Source organism: Convolutriloba macropyga, chromosome 3, assembly GCF_964194025.1.
Source record: "Convolutriloba macropyga chromosome 3, txConMacr16.3, whole genome shotgun sequence".
Classification (NCBI taxonomy): domain Eukaryota; kingdom Metazoa; phylum Xenacoelomorpha; order Acoela; family Convolutidae; genus Convolutriloba; species Convolutriloba macropyga.
Window position 1 is genome coordinate 47,795,097 of NC_134470.1, and position 16,954 is coordinate 47,812,050.

Here is a 16,954-nt window from a genome sequence, read left to right on the forward strand (position 1 = left end):
TTCATTACTGTTCAGGTCGGCATTTTCTTGCAACAATTTTTTGATTCGACATGTCCTGCACATAATTTCCCCTTTCCTTGTTTAGTACGCCTCCGTGGTAAGTTGAGCAGTTCATTTCTCCTTCCAGCAGAAGATTTTTCCGCACATCATGAGAATAGAGCCTCCTATGCCCTCTCTGCCAATGGAAATAACAATATCTCTTTTTTGCAGTAATATTAGCAAGGGAAGATTCTTCTTGCTTTAGCTTGCTGATATAACAGGCTGACTTATTTTCTGTAATCGAAACTACAAAAAAATCAATAGGATGAAGTTGACAGTAATTTGCAGTTAGTCATGGGAATCCATATAAAAACATCGTAGGATGTTAAGTAATTTTTTAAGTCATTTGTTACTTCTCCCTTGTAAGCTGAAGAAAATTTTTAAAGTCAAGGACTTTATTTAAATTATGAATTAGAAGTATTGAACAAATGTTACAGAGTTGTATTAAATTTTGAAGAAGAAATTTAAAAGAGAATTGTTATAGAAGTGAAGAGGAAGAAATTTTATTACTTGAGAAAAGCAGCTGAAATTATGAGTTGAGGTTTGTATTATTGTGACTGGTTATGGTCATATCAATGGTTATTTTATCTTGGTTTGATTTTACCATTTTCTCTAATCGGTTTGGGATTTTCTTATGGTTTTTCTTGCCCGCATGGGTCTTTGTTAGTTAAACTAACAGATAAGAGGTTTAAGTTTAAAACTTCCTTTTTTGCACATAGAGCAATAGTGAAAGAGTTGCCAAGCTCAAAAAGCAGTTTTTTAAAAACCTAATTTCAACAATTTTTCACATCAGTTTGTTTATTCTTGTGTTCAATCTTTCATTACTGTTCAGGTCGGCATTTTCTTGCAACAATTTTTTGATTCGACATGTCCTGCACATAATTTCCCCTTTCCTTGTTTAGTACGCCTCCGTGGTAAGTTCAGCAGTTCATTTCTCCTTCCAGCAGACGATTTTTCCGGACATCATCATAATAGAGCCTCCTATGCCCTCGCTGCCAATGAAAGTAACAATATCTCTTATTTGCAGTAATGTTAGCAAGGGAAGATTCTTCTTGCTTTAGCTTGCTGATACAACAGGCTGACTTATTTTCTGTAATCGAAACTACAAAAAATCAATAAGATGAAGTTGACAGTGATTTGCAGTTAGTCATGAGAATCCATATAAAAAAATTGTAGGATGTTAAGTGATTTTTAAGTGATTTGTTACTTCTCGGGTGTAAGCTAAAGAAAAATTTTAAAGTCAAAGACTCTATTTAAATTATGAATTAGAAATATTTAACAAATTTAACAGAGTTATATTAAGTTTTGAAGAAGAAATTTAAAAGAGAATCGTTACAGAGGTGAATAAGTAGAAATTTTATTATTTGAGAAAGGCTGCTGAACTTATTAAATGAGATTTGTATTATGGTGATTGGTTGTGGTCATATCAATGGCCAATTTATCTTGGTTTATTTTACCATTTTCTCCAATCGGCTTGGGCTCTTCTCATGGTTATTCTTAACCGCATGGGTCCCTGTTAGTTAAACTAACAGATGACCGATTTACCTGCCTGACGAATCCCATCAAGAACAAACATTCCTTGATATATCAGGTCAAGCGCGAAATCCGTGATGATTCTTATCATAAATTATGATGCTTTTGCTTTTCTGTTAAAATCTGGTTTATTCTTGATTACAATCCGTTTCTCTTGCTATTATTAATTGTGAAATTTTCAATTGGTGACTGTATTTTGTGTTTTACAAGCATATCATACGTTCTATTTAGGGGTTACTACAGAATTTAGTTTCCAGAAATCTAGTTTCAACAAATATCGACATCAGGTTGTTTAATCTTGTCTTTGGGATTTGATTACTGTTCAAGTCGACTTATTTCTCAAGACGAGCTTTGGATTTGGCATGTCTTGAACACAATTTCACTTTTCTTTTTCTTTAGTACGCCTTGTGGTAGGATCAACATATCATCGTTCCTTAAAAATTCAATGTCTGGAAAAACTCAAAAAACGCAAATATATAATAACTTTCACCAAAAAATTGATATTAATAATCAAATATACGCATACTACCTCGAATGCTTTCACAGGCAGCTATATCAAATTGAAGCCGCAGCAATTTTAAACTTATAAAATTGAATAATTTAATTAATTAGCTGTAACAATTAGACATAGAAATTTTCCACATTAGATTGTTTATTCTTGTGTTCAATCTTTCATTACTGTTCAGGTCGGCATTTTCTTGCAACAGTTTTTTGATTCGACATGTCTTGCACATAATTTCCCCTCTCCTTGTTTAGTACGCCTCCGTGGTAAGTTGAGCAGTTCATTTCTCTTTCCAGCAGAAGATTTTTCCGCACATCATGAGAATAGAGCCTCCTATGCCCTCGCTGCCAATGAAAGTAACAATATCTCTTATTTGCAGTAAGATTAGCAGGGGAAGATTCTTCTTGCTTTAGCTTGCTGATATAACAGGCTGACTTATTTTCTGTAATCGAAACTACAAAAAAATCAATAAGATGAAGTTGACAGTAATTTTCAGTTAGTCATGAGAATCCATATAAAAACATCGTAGGATGTTAAGTAATTTTTTAAGTCATTTGTTACTTCTCGCTTGTAAGCTAAAAAAAATTTTTAAAGTCAAAGACTTTATTTAAATTATGAATTAGAAGTATTGAACAAATGTTACAGAGTTATATTAAATTTTGAAGAAGAAATTTCAAAGGGAATTGTTATAGAAGTGAATAGGAAGAAATTTTATGAGAAAAGCAGCTGAATTTATGAGTTGAGGTTTGTATTATTGTGACTGGTTGTGGTCATATCAATGGTTAGTTTATCTTGATTTGATTTTACCATTTTCTCTAATCGGTTTGGGATTTTCTTATGGTTTTTCTTGCCCGCATGGGTCTTTGTTAGTTAAACTAACAGATAAGAGGTTTAAGTTTAAAACTTCCTTTTTTGCACATAGAGCAATAGTGAAAGGGTTGCCAAGCTCAGAAAGTAGTTTTTTATAAACCTAACTTCAACAATTTTCCACGTCAGGTTGTTTATCCTTATCTTCCGTCTTTGATCACCGTTCAGGTCGACAATTTCTGACGAAAATTTTTTGATTCGACATGTCCTGCTCATAGTTTCCCCTTTCCTTGTTTAGTACTCCTCTGCAGTAAGTTCAGCAGTTCTTTTCTCCTTCCAGTAAAAGATTATTCCGCACATAATCGGAATAGAGCCTAATATGCCCTCTCTGTCAATGAGAAGAAGAATATCTCTTATTTGCAGTAAGATTAGCAGGGTAAGATTCCTCTTGCATTAGCTTGCTGATATAACAGGCTGACTTAATTTCTGTAACCAAAACTTCAAAAAATCAATAAGATGAAGTTGACAGTGATTTGCAGTTAGTCATGAGAATCCATATAATAAAAATTGTAGGATGTTAAGTGATTTTTAAGTGATTTGTTACTTCTCGGGTGTAAGCTAAAGAAAAATTTTAAAGTCAAAGACTCTATTGAAATTATGAATTAGAAATATTGAACAAATTTAACAGAGTTATATTAAGTTTTGAAGAAGAAATTTAAAAGAGAATCGTTACAGAGGTGAATAAGTAGAAATTTTATTATTTGAGAAAGGCTGCTGAACTTATTAAATGAGATTTGTATTATGGTGATTGGTTGTGGTCGTATCAATGGCCAATTTATCTTGGTTTTTTTATCATTTTCTCCAATCGGCTTGGGCTCTTCTCATGGTTATTCTTACCCGCATGGGTCCCTGTTAGTTAAACTAACAGATAACACGCTTACCTGCCTGACGAATCCCGTCAAGAACAAAACATTCCTTGACATATCAGGTCAAGCGCGAAATCCTTGATGATTTCTATCAAAATTTATGATGCTTTTGCTTTTCTGTTAAAATCCAGTTTACTCTTGATTATAATCTGTTTTTGTTGCTAATAATAATTGTGAACCATTCAAATGCTGACTGTTTTTTGTAAATTACAAGCATGTCATACGTTCTATTTAGCGGTTACTACAGATTTTAGTTTCCAGAAATCTGGTTTCAACAAATATCGACATCAGGTTGTTTAATCTTGTCTTTGGGATTTGATCACTGTTCAAGTCGACTTATTTCTCAAGACGAGCTTTGGATTTGGCATGTCTTGAACACAATTTCACTTTTCTTTTTCTTTAGTACGCCTTTGTGGTAGGATCAACAGTTCATCGTTCTTTAAAAATTCAATGTCTGGAAAAACACAAAAAACGCAAATATATAATAACTTTCACCAAAAAATTGATATTAATAATCAAATATACGCATACTACCTCGAATGCTTTCACAGGCAGCTATATCAAATTGAAGCCGCAGCAATTTTAAACTTATAAAATTGAATAATTTAATTAATTAGCTGTAACAATTAGACATAGAAATTTTCCACATCAGGTTGTTTATTCTTGTGTTCAATCTTTCATTACTGTTCAGGTCGGCATTTTCTTGCAACAATTTTTTGATTCGACATGTCCTGCACATAATTTCCCCTTTCCTTGTTTAGTACGCCTCCGTGGTAAGTTGAGCAGTTCATTTCTCCTTCCAGCAGAAGATTTTTCCGCACATCATGAGAATAGAGCTTCCTATGCCCTCTCTGCCAATGAAAATAACAATATCTCTTTTTTGCAGTAAGATTAGCAAGGGAAGATTCTTCTTGCTTTAGCTTGCTGATATAACAGGCTGACTTATTTTCTGTAATCGAAACTACAGAAAAATCAATAGGATGAAGTTGACAGTAATTTGCAGTTAGTCTTGAGAATCCATATAAAAACATCGTAGGATGTTAAGTAATTTTTTAAGTCATTTGTTACTTCTTGCTTGTAAGCTAAAGAAAATTTTTAAAGTCAAAGACTTTATTTAAATTATGAATTAGAAGTATTGAACAAATGTTACAGAGTTTTATTAAATTTTGAAGAAGAAATTTAAAAGAGAATTGTTATAGAAGTGAATAGGAAGAAATTTTATTACTTGAGAAAAGCAGCTGAATTGATGAGTAGAGCTTTGTATTATTGTAACTGGTTGTGGTCATATCAATGGTTATTTTACCTGGGTTTGATTTTTACCATTTTCTCTAATCGGTTTGGGATTTTTTTTATGGTTTTTCTTACCCGCATTGGTCCTTGTTAGTTAAACTAACAGATAAGAGGTTTAAGTTTAAAACTTCCTTTTTTGCACATAGAGCAATAGTGAAAGAGTTGCCAAGCTCAGATAGTAGATTTTTAAAAACCTAACTTCAACAATTTTTCACGTCGGGTTTTTTATTCTTGTGTTCTGTCTTTGATCAACGTTCAAGTCGACAATTTCTGACGACAATTTTTTGATTCGACATGTCCTGCACATAATTTCCCATTTCCTTGTTTAGTACGCCTCTGCAGTAAGTTCAGCAGCTCATTTCTCCTTCCAGTAGAAGATTTATCCGCACATAATTGGAATAGAGCATCCTATGTCCTCTCTTTCAAAGAAAAGAAGAATATCTCTTATTTGCAGTAAGATTAGCAGGGGAAGATTCTTCTTGCTTTAGCTTGCTGATATAACAGGCTGACTTATTTTCTGTAATCGAAACTAAAAAAAATCAATAGGATGAAGTTGACAGTAATTTTCAGTTAGTCATGAGAATCCATATAAAAACATCGTAGGATGTTAAGTAATTTTTTAAGTCATTTGTTACTTCTCGCTTGTAAGCTAAAGAAAATTTTTAAAGTCAAAGACTTTATTTAAATTATGAATTAGAAATATTTAACAAATGTTAGAGTTAAATAAAGTTTTGAAGAAGAAATTCATAAGAGAGGTGTTAAAGAGGTGAACAAGAAGAAATTTTATTGCTTGAGAAAGGTAGCTGGAATTATGAGTTGAGGTTATTTTATAGTTATGTTATTTAAATTGGTTGTAACCCCATTGGCTCCCTGTTAGTTAAACTAACAGATAACACGCTTACCTGCCTGACGAATCCCGTCAAGAACAAATCATTCCTTGACATATCAGGTCAAGCGCGAAATCCTTGATGATTTTTATCAAAATTTATGATGCTTTTGCTCTTCTGTTAAAATCCAGTTTACTCTTGATTATAATCTGTTTTTGTTGCTAATAATAATTGTGAACCATTCAAATGCTGACTGTATTTTGTAAATTACAAGCATGTCATACGTTCTATTTAGCGGTTACTACAGATTTTAGTTTCCAGAAATCTAGTTTCAACAAATATCGACATCAGGTTGTTTAATCTTGTCTTTGGGATTTGATCACTGTTCAAGTAGACTTATTTCTCAAGACGAGCTTTGGATTTGGCATGTCTTGAACACAATTTCACTTTTCTTTTTCTTTAGTACGCCTTTGTGGTGGGATCAACAGTTCATCGTTCTTTAAAAATTCAATGTCTCGAAAAACCCAAAAAATAATTCGATGTTTTGATAAGAATTTTCGGTCAAATCAAATAATAAAATTATTGACAATATGAACTAATTTTTGGTAAGTTTTAATTAATTTGCAATGAAAATGAGTGAAAATGCTGATATTATTTCTGGTATTGTTTAAATTAATCTCCGTTAAGAGGAAATTTGATTAGCAAAATTGTCACCTGTATAAAAATTCGAAGCACTCAGTTGTTTTAAAATCTTTTATTTTGCACATAGAGCAATAGTGAATAGTTGCCACGCTCAAAAGTTAGTTTTCAAAAACATGGCTTCAACAATTTTTCACGTCAGGTTATTATTCTTATCTTCAATATTTGATCACTGTTCTGGTCGACTTCTTTCTGACGATACTTTTTTGATCGGACATGTCCTGCACATATATTCCCCTTTCCCTGTTTAGTACGCCTCTGTGGCAAATTGAACATCTGAATAGAGCCTTTTATATCCTCTATGCTAATGAAAAGAAGAATATCTCTTATATACATTGAGATCGGCAAAAGAAGATTTTTTTTGCTATAGCTTGCTAAAGCTTGCTAAAACTCAAAAAGTTGAAGTTGACAGTAGTTTCCAGTTACTCATGAGAATCCATTAAAAAACTCGTGGTAGAGGGGTTCGTAGACCCACTTTGATAACTGCCCAAAAAATGTGGCTAAATTCTTCCTAACGAACTCCAGAACTTTGTGAAGTTTACTCAGAACCGCCTTAACACGGATTTGTTAAAAGATTTGTTAGCGCGGGTGCAAGCTAAAGAAAATGTTTAAAGCCAAATACTTTATTTAAATTATGAATTAGAAATATTGAACAAATGTTACAGAGTTAAATTAAGCTTTGAAGTAGAAATTTAGAAGAGAATTGTTACAGAGTTGAATAAGAAGAAGTTCTATTGCTTGAGAAAGGCAGCTGAAATTATGAGTTTTTTATGGTGTTTGGCTAAGGTCATATCAAGGTTTAATTTATCTTGGTTTTATTTTACCATTTTCTCTAATCGGTTTGGGATTGTCTTATGGGTTTTCTTACCCGCATGGGTTCCTGTTAGTTAAACTAACAGATAACAAATTAAACTGCTTGACGGAACCCGTCAAGAACAAACATTCATTGACAAATCCAGTCAAAGTCGAAATCATTGATGATTTAAATCATAAATTTTGGCACTTTTGCTTTTCTGTTAAAATCTGGTTTACTCTTGATTACAATCTGTTTCTCCTGCTAATTTTAGTTGTGAAATTTTCAAATGGTGACTGTATTTTGTGTTTTACAAGCATGTCATGCGTACTACTTATGGGTTACTACAGAATTTAGTTTTCAAAAATCTAGCTTGAACAAATTTCGACATCAGGTTGTTTAATCATGTCTTCAAGAATTGATCACAGTTCAAATCAACGTATTTCTCACGACGAACTTTGGATTTGGCTAAAATGCGGTTTACCCTTCATTAGAGTCTGTTTCTGTTGCTAATATCTTTTGTGAATTTTTTTAATAATGAATGTATTTTGTAATTTACAAGCATAACTTACGTTCTATTGAGGGGTTACTAGTTAATTTAGTTACGAAACCTAACTTCAACAATTTTCTACATCCGGTTGTTTATTCTTGTCTTCAATCTTTGATCACTGTAAAGGTCGAAAATTTCTGACGAAAATTTTTGATTCGACATCTCCTGCACATAATTTCTTTTTTTTTGTTTAGTATGCCTATGTGGTAAGTTTAGCGGTTCATTTTTTTGCACATCATCCGAATAGAGACTCTTATGCCCTCTAAGCAAATTAAAAGAAGAATATCTCTAATTTGCATTAAGAGTGGCGAGGGAAAATTTTTCTTGCTCAAGCTTGCTGATATGACAGGTTGACTTATTTTCTGTAATTGAAACTACAAAAACTCAATGAGATGAAGTTGACAGTAATTTTTAGTTACCCATGAGAATCCATACAAAAAACTCGTAGATTGAGGGATTTGTAGACCAATTTTAATAACTGCCCAAAAAGTATGGCTAAAATCCTCCTCACGAACTCCAGAACTCGGTGAAGTTTACTCAAAGCCGCCTTAATACGGATTTGTTAAGTGATTTCTCGGGTGTAAGCTAAAGACAAAGTTTAAAGTCATAGACCTTATTTAAATTATGAATTAGAAATATTGAACAAATGTTACAGAATTAAATCAATTTTTGAAGAAGAAATTTATAAGAGAATTGTTACAGAGCTGAACAAGGGGAAATTCCAGTGCTTGAGAAAGGCAGCGTAATCTATGAGTTGAGGTTTGTAATATGGTGTTGGTTGTGGTCATATCAATAGCCAATTTATCTTGGTTTAATTTTTTCTCATTTTCTCTAATCGGCTTGGGATTTTCTCATGGTTTCTTACCCGCATGGTTCCCTGTTAGTTAAACTAACAGATAACAAGTTTAACTGCTTGACGGAACCCGTCAAGAAAAAAAATTCCTTGACATATCCCGTCAATGTCGAAATCTTTGATGATCGCATCATAATTTATGACACTTTTGTTTTTCTGTCAAAATCTGGTTTAATCGTGATTACATTCTGTTTCTGTTGCTGATATTAATTGTGAAATTTTCAAATGGTGACTGTATTCTGTAATTTACAAGCATGTCAAACGTTCTATTTAGGGTTTACTATACCGCCTCTTTCTAACAAACATGAGTGTTCCACTCACTCAGAAGCTTTATATTGGTCCATACTTGAATGCAAATATTCCTCTGCAATTTCTATTCCGTATTTATCATAAAAACATCGGAGTTTCTTGTTCTCCATAATACTTATTGCCTGCAAAGCAATCTTGAACAGGTCCTCTTGATCACCCTTGCCCGGATTACACGGCAGAGGTAATGTTCTGAATGTTTCAGAATTGTGTTGGTTGTTGCCCCCTGAGGCAGGAACAGAAACCCGTATATATTTGATAGACGACTGTAAGGGTATTGTGCATTTATTGCCTCCAGCCTCCTCTGGATGAACTTTCTTAATGTTTGTTTCATTTTCACTCTACTGCGAGGCTTTTTGACATCTTCCTCGGCCTTTTTCAGCTCCCGAGGTAAACACTCCCGCTCAACTACTAGAGCGACAAATTCCCTTGTTTCGCTTTCTGCTTGGCTTTTACCATCTTCCAACACTCTATTCAACATTTCAACCTGCCTCCTGCAGGACTCCAGCTGATTCCCAGCATTTACAAGTATTCGTTTTGTCTCGAGTAGCTGAACACGTAACCTTTGACCTAGCTTTAACTGCCGAAGCTCCTCTTGGACCCGAGCCCCAGCAGTTCTACGTATTACAAATTACGATTAAAGCAGTGCAGCAATTTAATTTCGGCTGTTTCGGGAACAGATTTAGCCTTTTTGCTTTTACAACTACAATGTTTGTGTCACTGTCACACAGTTCAACTCTGGTCCTTCTTCCTGTTAGAATATATTTCCAGGAAAGTTGTCTGAGGTGATGATAAAACCTTTACTCCCACATTGGAAATAATGGTTTGCAGTGCAACTGCAGGATTGGCGCCACAGCGTAGCATATCGACTGACAGGAACACACGCATGACACAAATAATAATTTTTAAGCGGATAAAAATAGTCATCAAACTTATAATCACTTACCAAAGTATTTAAAATTGAGAGTTTGTGCCACTTGCGCCCGTGTCTGATGTCCATGTTGAAATACTGCAAGGTCTCATGTTCATATAATCCCAATGTCCCATGAAAGCTTCTCTTCTTGTTTTTGTTTTTCTGGAGTGTCTTAACCTTTAGGCTCTTTTGCTCTGTCGCTATTATAATATCTGTGCACTTTATGCCGATACAGTTTTATCTGGGGGTTTTAAAGCACTTTACATCTCGGGTGTAAGTAAATGAAAATGTTTAAAGTCAAAGAGGTTATTTTAATTATGAATTAGAAATATTTAACAAATGTTAGAGTTAAATAAAGTTTTGAAGAAGAAATTCATAAGAGAGGTGTTACAGAGGTGAACAAGAAGAAATTTTATTGCTTGAGAAAGGTAGCTGAAATTATGAGTTGAGGTTATAGTTATTTTATAGTTATGTTGTTTATATTGGTTGTAACCCCATTGGGTCCCTGTCAGTTAAACTAACAGATAACACGCTTACCTGCCTGACGAATCCCGTCAAGAACAAAACATTCCTTGACATATCAGATCAAGCGCGAAATCCTTGATGGTTTTTATCAAAATTTATGATGCTTTTGCTTTTCTGTTAAAATCCAGTTTACTCTTGATTATAATCTGTTTCTGTTGCTAATAATAATTGTGAACCATTCAAATGCTGACTGTATTTTGTTAATTACAAGCATGTCATACGTTCTATTTAGCGGTTACTACAGATTTTAGTTTTCAGAAATCTAGCTGCAACAAATTTCGACATCAGGTTGTTTAATCCTGTCTACAAGATTTGATCAATGTTCAAGTCGACTTATTTCTCAAAACGATCTTATGGGACCGGCATTTCTTGAACACAATTTCGGTTTTTTTCAGTACGTGTTTGTGGTAGGGTCAACAGTTCATCGTTCTTTAAAAATTCAATGTCTCGAAAAAAAACAAAACACGCAAATATATAATATCTTGCACCAAAAAATTGATATAAGTTATCAAATTTACACATACTACCTCGAATGCTTTCACAAACAGCTATTTTAAATTGAAGCCGCAACAATTTGAAGTTTATGAACTGGTTAATTTAATGAGTTACCTTTAACAATCAGATATAAAAATTTTTGGATGTTTGATAAAATTTTTCGATCAAATTGACTAACAAAATTACTGATAATCTGAACAAATTTATTGGTAGATTTAATTAATATGCAAAAAAAATGAGTGAAAATGCTCATTTTATTTCTTGTATTGTCTATTTTTGAGAGAAAATTTGATTAGCAAAATTGTCACCTGCATAAAATTGCGAAGCACTTTTTTCATTAAAATCTTCCATTTTGCACATAGAGCAATAGTGAAAGAGTTGCCACACGCAAATCTTAGTTTTCAAATACATAGCTTCAACGATTTTCCACGTCAGGTTGTTTATTCTTGTCTTCAGTCTTTGATCACCGTTCAGGTCGACCATTTTTGACGACAATTTTTTGATTCGACATGTCTTGCACATAATTTCCCCTTTCCTTGTTTAGTACGCCTCTGCAGTAAGTTCAGCAATTAATTTCTGCAGTAAGTTCCAGCAGAAGACTTTTCTGCACATCATCAGAATAGAGCCTCATATCTTCTATGCTAATTAAATGAAGAATATCTCTTATTTGCATTAGGGTCGGCAAGGGAAGATTTTTCTTGAAAAAGCTTGCTGATATAACAGGCTGTCTTATTTTCTGTAATCCAAGCTACAAAAACTCAACAAGGTGAAATTGACAGTATTTTGCAGTTACTTATGAGAATCCATATAAGAAACTTGTAGGATAAGGGATCTGTAGGCCCATATTAATAACTGCGCTAACAGTATGGCTAAATTCCCGTAACGAACTCCAAAATTCCGTGAAGTTTACTCAAAGCCGCCTTAATACGCATTTGTTATGTGATTTATTACTTCCCGGGTGTAAGCTAAAGATAATGTTCAAAGTCATAGACTTTATTTAAATTATGAATTAGAAATTTTGAATAAATGTTACAGAGTTAAATTAAGTTTTGAAGAAAAAATTTATAAGAGAATTGTTAAAGAGGTGACTAAGAAGAAATTTTATTGCTTGAGAAAGGCGGCTGAATTTGTGATCATGTCAATGATTAATTTATTTTGGTTTATTTCTACGTCCGAGTGAAAATCTTCTGTCTTATTGCTGATCCTGGAAGCCAACCTCTGTATGGCTTTTGACGCTAATGGACCAGCTCTTCCTGTACGTGGGAAGATAAGCACATAAGTTGACTTCCTCAACTTCGATTATCCTTTGCTTGTATTTCAGCTCCTTGATGGACTCGCAATATTTGTGGAAATCCAGTATGCTTCTTGGGCAACTCTTAGCATCCGGATCAAACATTTTTTCATCAAAAATTGTAGGACAAAACCTAAACTGGTTGTAGCACAAAACATAAACTGAAACGCAAACTACGAATTGAGAACAGCCAAAGCAATGATGGCCTTCTTTCAAATCAGACGCAACCTCACACATTTGTAACTGAACAACTAAACTGGACGCGTACATTGGTTACGTTCCAACTGTTACCATCGTATCACAGGCGCGGCTGGACTCCCGGACAAATATGTTAGATCTTGAAAAATTTCAAAAGCTGGCCATAAAATGGATTCCCTGCTCAAGTGAATGCTACAGAGAGAGATTGACCAACCTTAAGCTTCTACCCATGTGTCTTTAAGCTGAACTAAACGACCCACATTATCTCTTGGCAATCATGAGGGGAGATTATGACTCTACCTTAAATCTCCAGGAAAAGCTCTTGAAGCCACCCAACAAGATACAAAAGCCGAATTCAAAATTCCGAAAAGCCGTTTAAAAAAAACGACAACAACTTTTTCCGTAGATCTGATTCTATCTACAACTTAGTTAAAAGTGTATACCAAGACTATAAGCAGAACCTAAACCAGCAAACTTTGCTGAGGATTTACTAAAAATTGTTTGAAAAATCCTTCAACGAGTACAATAAATTCACATGAAGAATACTTCGCAGATGTGGACATTAAAACACTTGAACAAAAATAAACTGAACCCCAAAAACTGAATTTGAAGCATGGTTCAAAACCCTTGAGCAAGTGCTCTAAAGCTTTATCTGCTACTACTACTACTACTAATACTACTACTACTACTACTACTACTACTACTACTACTACTACTACTACTACTACTACTACTACTACTACTACTACTTCCCGGGTGTAAGCTAAAGATAATGTTCAAAGTCATAGACTTTATTTAAATTATGAATTAGAAATTTTGAATAAATGTTACAGAGTTAAATTAAGTTTTGAAGAAAAAATTTATAAGAGAATTGTTAAAGAGGTGACTAAGAAGAAATTTTATTGCTTGAGAAAGGCGGCTGAATTTGTGATCATGTCAATGATTAATTTATTTTGGTTTATTTTTACGTCCGAGTGAAAATCTTCTGTCTTATTGCTGATCCTGGAAGCCAACCTCTGCATGGCTTTTGACGCTAACGGACCAGTTCTTCCTGTACGTGGGAAGATAAGCACATAAGTTGACTTCCTCAACTTCGATTATCCTTTGCTCGTATTTCAGCTCCTTGATGGACTCGCAATATTTGTGGAAATCCAGTATGCTTCTTGGGCAACTCTTAGCATCCGGATCAAACATTTTTTCATCAAAAATTGTAGGACAAAACCTAAACTGGTTGTAGCACAAAACATAAACTGAAACGCAAACTACGAATTGAGAACAGCCAAAGCAATGATGGCCTTCTTTCAAATCAGACACAACCTCACACATTTGTAACTGAACAACTAAACTGGACGCGTACATTGGTTACGTTTCAACTGTCACCATCGTATCAAAGGCGCGGCCGGACTCCCGGACAAATATGTTAGATCTTGAAAAATTTCAAAAGCTGGCCATAAAATGGATTCCCTGCTCAAGTGAATGCTACAGAGAGAGATTGACCAACCTTAAGCTTCTACCCATGTGTCTTTCAGCTGAACTAAACGACCCACTTTATCTCTTGGCAATCATGAGGGGAGATTATGACTCTACCTTAAATCTCCAGGAAAAGCTCTTGAAGCCACCCAACAAGATACAAAAGGCGAATTCAAAATTCCGAAAAGCCGTTTAAAAAAAACGACAACAACTTTTTCCGTGGATCTGATTCTATCTACAACTTAGTTAAAAGTGTATACCAAGACTATAAGCAGAACCTAAACCAGCAAACTTTGCTGAGGATTTACTATAAATTGTTTGAAAAATCCTTCAACGAGTACAATAAATTCACATGAAGAATACTTCGCAGATGTGGACATTAAAACACTTGAACAAAAATAAACTGAACCCCAAAAACTGAATTTGAAGCATGGTTCAAAACCCTTGAGCAAGTGCTCTAAAGCTTTATCTGCTACTACTACTACTACTAATACTACTACTACTACTACTACTACTACTACTACTACTACTACTACTACTACTACTACTACTACTACTACTACTACTACTACTACTACTACTACTACTACTACTTCTACTACTACTACTGTTTGAACACTTAAATTCCATAAAGAAATAAAGGAACAATGACAATAAGTACAAACAAGTTAATAGAATGCATATAAGTTTGAGCTTATCTGGGTTTATTTAATCCAGGAAATGCTGTTCGGCAAAACTGTTGAAGCGAGATTTAGACTCTCTTTTCGCTTTCTGTCGTAAGGTGATGTAGCTCATGTTGTTCCTTGAGCAGTCTTCTTCAAGTTGATCCATCCACGTCTTGCGTTGACCCCCTGGAGCTCGTTTAGCATATCGATATTTTTCTGTCGGCTCCCAGGTGAAGGCTCGGAGCGCTAGACGATTGTCATTCATCCTCAGGATATGCCCAAACCATTTCAACCGTTTAATCATGATCATTGCAGAAAGTGTCGACATACGTGATCTAGCCAGTACTTCTTCATTTGTCACCCTCTCTAGATATGAAAAACATAGTATCCTTCGCAGACAACTGGTGTGAAAGCTCTCAAGTTTCCGTTGCGTTGATTTATTCATGGTCCACGTTTCAGAGCTATATAAGACCACTGATAACACGAGAGCTCTGTATAACTTGCATTTGAGGGGAATACTAAGTTGTTTGCTCTTCCAAAGCTTCTGAAAGCTCGCAAATTGCTGTCTCCCTTCCGCCAGCTTGACACTGATTTCCTTGCAAGCTCACGAAAGAACCGAGATACTTGAAAGCTTCTACATTTTCGAACTCCACTCCATCTCGATCGTGGACATTGCAGGAGAAAATGCGAGATCTTCCAGCCTTTTCTCTGCCGCAGTATCGTGACTCGTGAATTCGTCGGCCTTTCACAGTTGCGAATTTCCTAGTGCACTTCTGACAAGTGAGGCTTTTCTCTAGCCCAACAAACTTTGACGCGCTGTCTTCGACCCTCATCGAATTCTTAGACTTGCAGAATCTAGCTTCATGCACTTTGCAGCCTCTTGCAGTGTCGAAGCGACGTTTACAACCTGAACATACACAACTATCGTCATCAGAGACCGCAGATGATCTTTTATTCTCCGTAGCACTAGATCAGCAACCACTGACCTCTCGTCGCTGCTAACTGTCACAAGCTCAGCCTCCGCTGAACTCTTCAGTCTCAGTTTCTCACCAGCTAGTGTCTCGAACCAGCCCGCATTCTTCTTCTTGCCCACCAGCACCTCTCTGCCAATGAGTAGTCGGGATTGGTTTTCGGCCTCAATGAGAGTCCCAAAACGGCCTTTGCGGTTTCCTGTAAGAACTTCCACGTTCCTTTGAGCAATGGGTACCCTGGCTCCGGGTTTTTTGCATTTAACACCCATATTCTTTGTCTTCCCAACATTGATCATTAGGCCAACAGCCTCGGCTAAAGATTCAATTCTATGTAGATTTGCTTGAACTTCGGAATCAGAGACGCCCAATAGGGCAACATCATCGGCGAAGTCAAGATCAGCAACACAGCGTCCAATGTCGATTCCTCCTTGAACTGAATTAGCCAATACATAGTTTATCACAAGGCCAAAGAGAATAGGCGACCATACATCACCCTGGCGAACACCAGTTTTTACGTCGAACATCTGGCCCTTCTCGCCCTCTGTCTTGACGCAGCACTTGAAGCCTTCGTAACTGTTGCGGATGACATTCACAACTTTTTGTGGGAGCCCGTAATGTTTCATTATCTTGTACATCATCTCGCGGTCCACCGAATCGAATGCAGCGCGGAAGTCAATGAAACAAAAACTGACGTCCAATTGGAAGGCCATGCATTTCTCTGGTATTTGCCTCAACGCAAACAATTGGTCAGTGCAGCCCCTGCTTTTTCGGAATCCGCATTGTTCTTCTCTGAGCACTTGATCAAGTGCATCTTTGCATCTATTCAGGATGATTGACGCAAAAACTTTTCCAGGTACCGAGAGCAGTGAGATTCCGCGATAGGTCCCACACTCAGTTCTTTTTCCTTTGCTTTTGTATAGCGGGACAACTTCTGCTAACTTCCAGTCTTGTGGAAGATTCTCTTCAGTCCAGCACTTGTTGACAATGTCCCAAAGCCATTCAGCGATTCCAATATGCGACTTTAGCATTTCGGCAGAAATATCGTCTGGTCCACTTGCTTTACCGTTTTTCAGTTTATGCACGGCATTTAGAACCTCATCAAACCGAATTGGACCTAGGTCTATTTCAAGACTCTCGGATGCTTCCACTATGCTCAATACAGAATTGCCGCTTGTCGTGGTTGGATTTAACAGATGCTTAAAGTGCTCGGTCCAACGTTCCAACCTTTCTTCTTTTGTTTTCAGAGGCTCGCCTGTGGTTGAAACTAGTTTACTTATATGAGGACTCCACTTCCGGCATAA

The 16,954-nt window shown here is 35.5% G+C and overlaps 2 protein-coding genes across 2 annotated transcripts in view; one reads left to right on the plus strand and one right to left on the minus strand.

Moving 5' to 3' along the window:
• LOC142337102 (zinc finger C3HC-type protein 1-like) overlaps positions 1–16,954 on the minus strand; it is a 211,863-nt gene that overhangs the window by 134,874 nt on the left and 60,035 nt on the right. The gene's annotated exons all lie outside the window — the stretch shown is intronic.
• The window catches only part of LOC142337103 (uncharacterized), a 107,044-nt gene continuing 93,748 nt past the window's right edge, over positions 3,659–16,954 (plus strand). The window contains exon 1 of the mRNA XM_075386186.1: positions 3,659–3,670. The gene's annotated coding sequence lies outside the window, so the exon portion shown is untranslated. The remainder of the gene's footprint in view (positions 3,671–16,954) is intronic.